Here is an 11,311-nt window from a genome sequence, read left to right on the forward strand (position 1 = left end):
AGTCCTGCACTGGGTTCCACCCAGATGTGGAGGAAACAGCATGCAGAGGACTCAGACGTGTGCCGTGAGGCCTGCTTGTGGAGGAAGGACAGATTTCTTTAACTTCACCACTGGATCTACTGACATCCAGGCACCTGCTCATCAGCCTTTCTCTCTGCAACTGTCTTTCTTTCCAGGAAATAGATGTCTGGGAGCCACATGCAGTGACACTCGGAGCTCCCCACTTCAGGCTTAGCTGGGCTCCTACAACATCAGGATTCACTAGCAACAGCCATCGCCTTTATTTGTAAAATGGAAGCCATTGTGTTTTTTTCTTTATTGCTGCATAATGAATGCCCCCAAATGTAGTGGCTTCACACAACACCTTATTATTGCACGTGATTCTAAGGGCTGACCGGGACATGACTCTCTGGTTTCTCTGTTACTGTTTTCTATCCTACAGCCATTGTCAGATGGGACCCAAGCTACAGTGTGTTGGGTGGCTTCACGGGCTCCCTTCCGTCTTCCCTTCTGCTTCAAACCACCTTCCTACGTACCCTCTAGATCTCAGCAGATATCCCTGACTGCAGGAATGGACCTCTTCCCTCAAACCCTGAACTTTTCCTTCACAATTTATGTCCTGTATATCATATCTGGTTGGTTCTCTATTCTCTCCCACTCCACGATGTATTGTGAGTTTCATGAGGGTAAGACCAGCCTCATTTTACTCATTTTTGTATCTTCATGTTAAATAGAGCACCCTAGCTATGTTAGGTGTATAGTATATTTCAATATATTGTATATTTATATATAATATATAGTATATTATATATATAGTATATTATATATATATATATATATATAATATATAGTATATTTCAATAAATGAATGAATGACCACTAGGAATACATTTTTTGGTGTTCAGGGGTTGTCATTTCTCCTAAATCCCAAACATTGTTTTTCTAGGTTCTATATAAAGTAAGTCTACACACATCAAAGAAAGAAGATGTACTACTTGAACTATCCCAACAATTCAGATGAGGCACTGCATTTTCAATTATTTATAAACTGAAATTGGTTTGTGAATGTTATAAGATTATCTGGATGATTTCTTCAATTACTTTCTGTTCATTCGATTGGATATATAAACAAAAATAAAAATTCTTATACTTGATAAAGTTGGTTTTTTTAAAAAATATTTTATTTATTTGACAGAGAGAAATCACAATAGGCAGAGAGGCAGGCAGAGAGAAAGGAGGAAGCAGGCTCCCCGCGGAGCAGAGAGCCCAATGTGGGGCTCGATCCCAGGACCCTGGGATCATGACCTGAGCCGAAGGCAGAGGCTTTAACCCACTGAGCCACCCAGGTGCCCCAAGTTGGTTTTTTTTTAAACCTGTATTTCTGCCCATTGGCTGACAGTTTTAGGGGAACAAGAAAACCCGTAGACAAATCTGTGTCTGTATAGGAAGGTTGGAGGAAATGTTTATCAGTTGTTAAAAAAAAAAAAATAGTTTCCTAGGTCCTTGACTTTGCCAGTTGCAGGATTTGCCTCCATAAATACATAAGAAGTGTTTAATGGAAGTATATTGAAGCAAATGCTGTAATCTGCCATGGGAGACTGGCTGATGAGGAAACTTGTAAGAAAAAGCTGCTTTGGTGATCTTAGCCTATCTATTGATTTTTTCCCAAGGGGTTTATTCAGAGAAAGCATGATATAAAAGGTAATGTAAAACATATCAACAGTTTCTCACACCACATTAGAAGCCAAGTTTGTTGAGTTTCTTTGATGGAGACATTTTGATAAACAGACATCATCTTTAATCTTGGTTTTTATTGGGACTGTCTTATTGGTAGTCTTTCTTGCCTCTCAAAAGTAAACTGTGATTATTATTTGGACACTTTTAGAGCTTATTCATTCCAATAGGACTTATCTTTGATATCTGCCTAGGAAATATACTCCTAGAGCAGCTACATGAACACCAAGTTCAACATCATTAAAGTAACCATTTCTGTAAATTTTGAAATATTCAGCTGAGAAAGAAGTCCATAAATGAAGTTTCATTTCCAGAAACAAAATCCAGAGAGTTGTCTGTGCTCTCTTGCTTCTGGATGTGCTTCAATTTGTCTTTGCTATTACCCTTTCTTCATTGTCTTCTTTCCTTCTCAGCATTTTTTCTCTTATCTCACCAGGATGGCTGCAGTTTTCCCCCTCTATCCTTTGAGGAGATGGTAGTCTAAGTCTATAATTTTATATTTGGTTTTGTGTAATACTTCTAATACTTACTAGGAGTGGCATCAAATGTATTCTTGTATATTTGATTTGTACTTAAAGGAATTTAAGGACACGGTCTGTTTTACCTTTATGAGATCCCCAGTAACTAAAATAGCATCCAGTATATCATCAGCGCTCAAGTCTTGTTGTTGCATGAAGAAATGAGTAGAGCAGAGCAAGGGTGGAAATGGGAAAAGTGTCTTCTTCACAAACCTAGCAGATATGTTGCCAAACAATTTTGCTCTTAGAAAACATTGCATCATTAAATGTTTGTCACTTGTTAACTGAACATACTGACTTCACAGGTTCGACTGACCCAGGGAAACAGTCAACATGGACACTCACCACCTTGTATCAACCCTGAGAAATCTGGATTAAGGGAATGGAAAAGGATGAATATCAATTTAGGATCCACTTTGAAAGGAAGAGTCTTTAAGGTCATGAGACTGGACGTTGAAGATCTACTTCAGTGTCTTCAATCCTGTTTAATGTTGAATACTAGTAGCCACAAACAAGGGCCTAAAGAGATTTCTCTTTTCCAGAAGTGAACCCTTGCCACATCCAAAGCTATCACCTCAGATGTAAATAATATGATTTACCACAAGAAAAGTTTCCATCTCCTTTTATCCAGTGTTAGAAATAGGGGACCATGTGTGACAATTTTGTTCAGGATACAAAATGATGCCATCAGATTCTAAGCGATAGGATGCAAAGTGATGATCGAAGACCAAATCTGGCCCACAGATGTATTTTATTTGATCTACTTATTTTTTCATTGAATTAGTTGCCAATATGGAAAGTCAGGAGAATGCATACAGAACGTGGTCTTGTCCCCCACCACCCCTACTTGAGAAAGAAAAAAGATACAGCAAATTGGACCCACAGTCCCAAATTATACTGACAATTAGCTGGTGTTCAAGTTCAAATTCCCATGATTGGCTGCTTCCCTACCATAGTCCACCCACTGCTTGTTTTTACTCCGATACTGAAGAGTTTCAGTTTGCCATCCCTCATCACCCTGAACAGTTTTCTTATAGTCTGACCTCCTCATCTGTTTCTTTTATCTGTCTGCGCCCTGCATGTAACTACCATTTTGAATGTCGCAGATGTTGTTCAATTTCCATCCTTCTGACTGAGAGTAAATAAGCAGTGGTTCTGATTATGGCTCTACCTTCATCATTCCAAGTCAGCTGGCTGATTCCATTTGTTCCTCTGAATCTTCTGCATTCACATGGCCCCTAAACAGGTGGGGGTGGGATCAGAAAAAGGACAAGTTGTGTGCTCCCTTCAGCAGTACATGTACTAAAATTGGAGCCACATAGAGAAGACTGGCATGGCCCTTGCACAAGGAGCAAAAGGACAAGGTGAGTGAAAGAATCAGTTTTTTCTGTGACTCTGAATAAGTAGGGTTGTCAAAAGAAGAGGAAGACTAATCTGTGTATAATGCCCATGTTTCTTACAGCACATATTACGTATTTATGTATACAACTAGTGCTATATATACATATATATGTATATAATCACTCACAAAATCATACTGTCCCCCTAGGGACATGTAAGGGTTTTTTTTTTTCCAAGTTAATTTTAGCTATACAATTTTTAAAATCAATTTCCTTAATTTTTTTATTCACTTAGGTTACTTTTATTACCATAGTACCTGAATATTATAAATATAAGATTAGAAATTAACAGTAAAATGCATATGGCTTCTAATACATTTATACTCACAATGCACTGACAATTAAATGCAAACAAAATAACACAAACAATACAGGCCAAGTGGCTAACACCAATTTAATATGACCACTGATGTTGCTTTGCTGTAATAAGCAATAACAACAAACAGACACTTAACTCTACGGTCTGGGTTCTCTTGATGAAATCATACTGTATAAGTACACGGCACCTTTTCTGAAACCCTGGGGCAAGATGCAATAGAGAATTTTGAATGTTTCTTATTATAGAAAGGGGCAGTACAAAATAAATGCAGTAATATTTTATAGTGTAACATGAATATCCATAGTAAATAGGATAACTAAAAACTATAAATAGACTTATCTCAGTGTGGGTCAGATTTCATACCAAATAAGTTTGTCACAAACTTACAAAAAACAGCTGGGTCATTTAACAAGTCCTGTAGTCTTGAGAAAATTCCTCAATTTCAGTGATCTCATCCACGAAATAATTTCATTAGATGAGAGTAACTAGTCCATGACCTGCAGCCAGAAAGAAAACTAGGATGTTTATGCATGGCCACCAGAAGTTGCAGAATAAATACTGTACTTATATAAGTGTGTTCCTTTATTGACTAGGTATATGCCATTTACAGTACCACAGCAGAGGTTAAAACAAGGACCCAGAGATAAATGAGGCCACTGTATGGACTCAGGGAGCTCCTGTCCACAGGACAGACAGACCTGCAGATGAACACCTGACAGTTGAGTATAAAAAGAGTGATAATACTTATGTGTGGACAAGGCAAATTGATGCCATAACCTGGGGGAGATTAAGGCACACTTTCTGGTATCAGGGAGGGTTTTGAAGGATGAATAGGAATTCACAAAACAGTGGAGTATTATTAAAATTGATCTAACCTTTTAGAGACAAGTAATATTATAGAGGGCACTTTAGGAGAAATTGATTCTCTTTTGATGTTTACCAGCTGAATCATTTATAGTCTCTTCTGAGCCGATACCCAACCCAAACTTAATGCTCTCCTGCACAGGTCATGAAGGCTGAGCACACATCAGTTTGTGGAATCTCTTTTCTCTTAATAGGGAAGAACATGCTGTTCTTAGACTCCGCTTTGGTCCTATTTGCTTTCTAATATTGAAAATGCTAAGTGTACAAGATGCTTATCTATTTATTAAGACATTTGCTGGGTTCTCTAAGACATGTGGCTTCTCCACCCTTTCCCCTCCTTCCTGTAACCCCCCCAACCAGTTCCTGTCAGTGGGAACTTGACAATCATAAACCTAATTCTTTTGAGGCCATTCTAACGCTTGAGCTCTTCTTTGGTTGGCCTCCCTGCAACGAACGGAATGAGTTCATGGGAGTAATCCCCTCAGTGCATGTGAGGCCACTGTCTGAAGCTGGGGAGCATATACAGAGGGCTCTGCAACACGGTCTGGAGTCATAATGGACTTCACAGAAGAACTGGTGATTTGCATAAATTTAAATAAAGATTCTCCAAGTATCTGTTCAGCATGTATTGATCAGAGAGACAGAAAACTACATGGAGACTGAACAGGGAAAGAAGACCTTGGAGGCAGCCTTCAACCTCTCCACTGATATTCCCAGCGATCCCCAAACTTGTCCTCTCCCTTCTGCAAACCCGAGGCCCCAGAGAGAAATGAGACCACACTTTTTAGAAGGCCATTTGGTGATCATCGAATGTGACCATACATGTTCCTTGTAAATTCTACCCCTTATTCCCAAGTGGCTCTTGGAATAAACATCCAGATTTAGGCAGTAGACTCCTGATTCCCTGAGGGGAATCCGGGAAAGCAGAATTGTCTTCATCTTTCACCACACACATGGAGTGTCATTTGGGTGATCCTTTCCACTGGCACCACGCTACCATCCCTGAAAGATTAGGCAACCTTAATCTCTACTAGAATTCCAGGAAGAGAGGTTCCAAAGACACAAAGAACTCCACATTCACATTTCTATTCTGAATCAAAGAAGACTCATTCCCAAACCCCAGTAAATGATTTCTGAAAAGGGAATTGTGAGGCTGACTTGCTAACTGATGAATCTCTTTCAGATTGCATACCTTGCTTAGTGCTAGTGACAGATGAGAACATCAGCATCCCTGACTCACATTCTAGATTTACCACTGGGCATTGTGCTTTGTCTGAATTCCCAGTGTTAAAATGACAGTTACATTATGGTTTTCCCCATGTTCACTTGAAGAAGCTTAGCAGTGTGATATATCAAGTGTCAGTCCTGCCCAAACAGTGTGGTTTAAGGGGCTCAAGCGATTATGAAAGACAAGGGAGGGGTTTTCCTTGGTGATGCATTCCTGTTCCAGCTAACAGAGGGTCTGGAGAGCTGGTGTGGAACTGTAACTCGAGGTCTGTGTTTTAGCATCTCCATCAGTAATCATCTTCCCGCTCTCTTTACAGTTTGTGGCATGGTTCCCTTCACCACATCCACACCTGTCTGTGCAAAAGGCTTGCATAATGCAGAGTGTGGTTTAAAATGTGTGAAAACTTCATCCTGATCTTCGGAGCTTGCCTTGTCTTTGATCTCGAAGCCAGTCAAGGAGAGCAAGTATGTCTATTTCTAATTCTAGCTGTATGTAAGCTGGGGAGAAACACATCATTGCAAAACAAAGCTCTAGAGAAAAAAAAAAAAAAGAAAGAGAGATAAACTCTTTATAATACTTTGTCCTGTGTTTTTCCAGTTTAAGCATATTCTCAATCCAGAGTGGTATAAAATGAAGATAAGGGTGGGGTGAAGTAATGAAAAAACCTGAAAACTTCATTATTTCTCTGATTGGAGAAAACGCAAATATAATTCAACTTCTCTGTGTCACATTGTTTCATACGTACCTACACTGAAATGCTATGAATGGGGAAGCAGGATTGTTCCTCAGTGCTCTGGAGAAGTCTGGGGTATGATATGGAATGGGGAGGAGTGTTGGAAGACAAGTGGAAGATGTCTCTGGAGTCGTATGTGACAAGGCCAGGTAATGAGGAGTCTTAAGAGCTTTGGCCTGAAGGAGTGCAGTTTTATCTTGAAGGTAGAGGGAAAATACTAAGGGGCTGTAAATTAGAAAAGTGACACTTAAAAAAAAACAACAATCTGTGTGTGTGTGTGTGTGTGTGTGTGTGTGTGTGTGTGTACAATGATTATTCTGCCTTTCAATATAACATTATTTTGTAAGTGTTTTCCAAATTAATACAAGTGTAATTTTAATGCTAGTCTGGTAAGAAAACTTGCCTTAATTCCTCAACTGCTAAAATTCATATCATTTCCTCAATTTTTTTTTTGTAATTACTCATTTACTTCTCTATCCATCCAGACTATGGTGCCTTTGGAGTCAAAGACCTAGTCTTCTTTGCACTTAACCTTTATCATCTAGAATAGAGGTTGATATAAATAGAAGATAAACTTGGTATCTTCCCACCAATATCTTCCAAGGGTTTTGAGGATTCTCTTTCAAATATTTCAAGCCTTTCCCCTTTGCTTCTTTAAAGTCGTCAGCTGCTGTGTTATCCTCTCCCCTATATATATTCAAGCAACAAACTGGTCAGTTTAAATAAACTCCAAGATGGGTTGTGACTTCTAACCACATGATACATGTGTGGCCAAGGACTTAATATACAGAAATGAACTTTTCTGTCCCCTCTACTCACACAGCACACAAACTGTATGCAAATGTAAATCTGGCTCATGTGATTAAATAACAGGTAGCAATATGGTCAATCAATTCAGTTTACCTGTCTAAATATATGACTCTAAATTTACAAGCAAGAGACCCATCTTTGACTGTTCTTGTGCCACATGGTGGGGCTGATGCAGAGTATATCTGTGTCAAGGTGAAACCAACCTCCTCCCTTACAGAAAACAGGGAGTTTTCCATGTCTTCTTCCACTATTCCCCTTCCCATTTTTCTGTTTAATTCATAACACTTGCTCAATCCGAGCCACCCCCTAATACAACAGAGGGTAACTCAGTCTGTAAGAACCAGCCCTAATATTTCCCAGGATCCCAAGAAGTCTCAGAAAAACAATAAAGACCCTCACATTTCTGGCTCTGAATCAAAGCAGACTCACTTTCAGGTCCCAATAAATTCATTCTGAAAAAAGAAAAGCCACAGGGGGAAGAACAGATAAAAAAAATTTTTTTTCTTGCCGAATTTACAAGAATTGAGGAGATTTCTATTCCAAAAAAGAAAAAAGAAAGAAAGAAAGAAGAAGAAGAAAAAAGAAGAAGAAAAACAAAAACCCACAAGCTATTGGAGGGACAAATGATGATGCCCAGAGAAAGGAGAGATATAAATTAATTTTTGCCCTGGCTGAGGAAAGGTGAAGTTAATAGAGGAAAGAGAATCTCGGGAAGTGAAATTAAAGCCAACATGCTTCTGGCTTCTTGAGGATGCCCCTTGAGTTAACTAATTACTTGTAAGGGTATTATGGAATGAGTTGCCTGAACTTCCCTCACTTAAAGGTGCGGAGGAGAGGAAAAAGTACCATGAGACTCTATCATGAGGGCTGGAAATCAGCTTGGGAAAAAATTTCCAAGAAACTGGGAATGGAAGAGAAACAAAGGGTTATTAATAAGCAGTAATAAGACAACTACCTTCAACAGTGATTGCTAAGTTGGCTCATGGAATCATGGTCTGGATCCAGAACATACCTGGGAATTTCTTTTCTTCCTTCTTTCTTCCTCCTGTTCCTTTTCCCCTTTCTCCTTTCCTCTCATCCAACAGATAAACAGCTTCTATGTGATGGCTACTCTCCCAAACACTGGGAACATAAACTAAGACATTTTGGTCACGAGTGACATTAATTCATACAAATGAGAGGAAGAAAATTTTCACCCAACTTCTCTGGAAAGAAGCTGTATTTGTTTGAGGGGGAAAAAAGCTTCTTGATGAATGGGTGGGATAGAAAGTAACATCCTGGCAGGCCTAAGTCTAGCTAAGGACTGGATGTGTAGGAAGCAAAGGAGGAGATTCTTTGATATGCCAGAGAGAAAGAGGGAAAGCAGGATGGAACAGTCAAGAAGGTGAAAGTTTGCACTCCACAGTGTGATTCTTCAGCAAGGTTCCAAAACGCCCAGTGTAACTTTCACATGAAGTGGGCTAAGTTCTATGCATGGATGTCACAGACCTCAATGGAAACTGTCTTCAAGTGCCAGCAGTAACTAGAGACAGAGCAGAGAGAAGGATGAGGATGACACCATAGGAAAAGACATGCACCAGCACAGGACATGTCACCAGTGTCCAGGCTGAGTTTGAACAGATTTGCAAGACTCAGAAGCTTCTAGGCTGCACTGGGGCTTTACATTCAGTTGGTTGTAGGAGAACACTGAAAAGTCCATGAACCCATTATCTGAGGATAGAAGAAAAAAATACATTGTAAAGCAACCAACCCAATGGTGAATCAATAGCATTATACATGGAATGTAGTATATATCATGTATCACTGGGGCCCAAGGGGATCAAGTGTCTGTGTACCTGCAGATAGACTTTAGAAAAATTGTGAACACCCTGAAACTACATGCAGAATGTTGTGGTATGTATATGCCCCAAATACTTGTCAGTGAAAGTAACTCGGATTTATGGAGTATTTACTATGTATTGTTGTGCTAAAAAGCTTAATACATAATTATGTCATGCTCACAACAACTCAGTAAGAAAGAAAGAAAGCTGAAAATCAGCGACTTTGCCCAAGCTCATGAAGGCCACACCCTCAGTGAGTAGCAGAGCATGGGTGTGAACTCATGTCACAATTCTTTTTTTTTTTTTAAGATTTTATTTACTTTTTTGACAGAGATCACAAGTAGGCAGAGAGGCAGGCAGAGAGAGAGGAAGGGAAGCAGGCTCCCTGCTGAGCAGAGAGCCTGATGCAGGGCTTGATCCCAGGACCCTGAGATCATGACCTGAGCGGAAGACAGAGGCTTTAACCCACTGAGCCACCCAGGCACCCCTCATGTCACAATTCTTAGTCTGCATATGCTCAACTGGGTCCCAGTCATGTGCCCTCTAAACTATGCTGAATCGAGTCATATATTGTTACCATTTCAAAAGTTGTTTCTACATAGAGAAAAGGATTAGAAAAAATCTTAAGGGCCTACTGGGTCTTAGATTCTCCTCCTAATTTTGGAGGGCCTTCACACCTCAGGCACCTTCATGTGTCATATCCTATTCCATCCTCTCCCCCCCACTCCATCAGTGTACTGGGTAGAAAGGTCTCCCTTTGGCAGTCAGAAATACTGACTTCAGAGTGGTCAAGTCCACTGCTTTTGGTAAGTGCAAGTGAGTTTGCACTTTTGTCTTCCACTCCACCAACCTGTTACCCAGTCCCGAACAGAGCAATGGAAGAGTTTCCAAGGGGTCAGGTTGGTGGACTCTTGAGGTGGAGAAGAGTCATCCAGAAGGCCAGCTGAAGCATTGTCATGAGATCTGTCAAATCAGATTGCAGTTCGAATCCCGTAAAGGAGGGGGCCTCAGAGATGTGTTTTTACTGCTTGACATAGAGACCCATACAGCAGGCACAGGCACCAAGAGAGGACAAAGTCCCTGGAGACTTTTGACTCTGATCTTGTCAATTCTCCTAATGGAATAGTCATCCCAGCTGTTAGGAATTTCAGAGTCGGTGCATCTACCCACCCCTGTCTCGTGTGGAAAACAGCAGGGCAGGCCAAGCCGGCCACACCTTGGGAAGAACAAAAGAGTTGCAGCTGAAATAGACCTTCCTTACAAAGAAGTCTGCATTTGCTCGTGCCTAGAGTAGCTGTAGGTGCCCGTGGGGTGAGTTAACCCCAGAAACCCCAGGAGACAAGCATAGGGCCATTCACAAACAGGAAAGACCTGTTTGGAACTAAAGGACTAAACAAAGGGTGGGAGGAAACGAGGGGGTGGGAATTATTTCCTTAGTACTGATTGGCCAGGAGGGAACGAGGGGTGGGAATTACTTCCTTAGTACCTGATTGGCTGGGAGGAAATGAGGGGCGGGAATTATTTCCTTAGTACCTGACTGGCCGGGACTGAAAGAGCAGCATATGGTTCGCCATTGCTTGGTTGGAAGAGAAGCATGTTTCCGCTTTTTTTTTTTTTTTAAAGATTTTATTTATTTATTTGACACAGAGAGAGAGAGATCACAAGTAGGCAGAGAGGCAGGCAGAGAGAGTGAGAGAGGGAAGCAGGCTCCCTGCCGAGCAGAGAGCCTGATGTGGGACTCGATCCCAGGACCCTGAGATCATGACCTGAGCCGAAGGCAGCGGCTTAAACCACTGAGCCACCCAGGGTTATTTATAACTGGATTATAACATGGATATACTATGGATTACTGAGTCCCTTCCAGAAATTCTCATGGCACTGCTCA

At 40.6% G+C, this 11,311-nt stretch overlaps 1 non-coding gene across 1 annotated transcript; it reads left to right on the forward strand.

Moving 5' to 3' along the window:
* The first annotated feature begins 3,530 nt into the window (after window positions 1–3,530).
* Window positions 3,531–3,638, forward strand: LOC123939517. The gene has a single exon (XR_006817895.1). It is a non-coding gene; the product is annotated as a U6 spliceosomal RNA (small nuclear RNA).
* Window positions 3,639–11,311: the final 7,673 nt, after the last annotated feature.

The sequence above is a fragment of the Meles meles genome, chromosome 3, assembly GCF_922984935.1.
Source record: "Meles meles chromosome 3, mMelMel3.1 paternal haplotype, whole genome shotgun sequence".
Lineage (NCBI taxonomy): Eukaryota > Metazoa > Chordata > Mammalia > Carnivora > Mustelidae > Meles > Meles meles.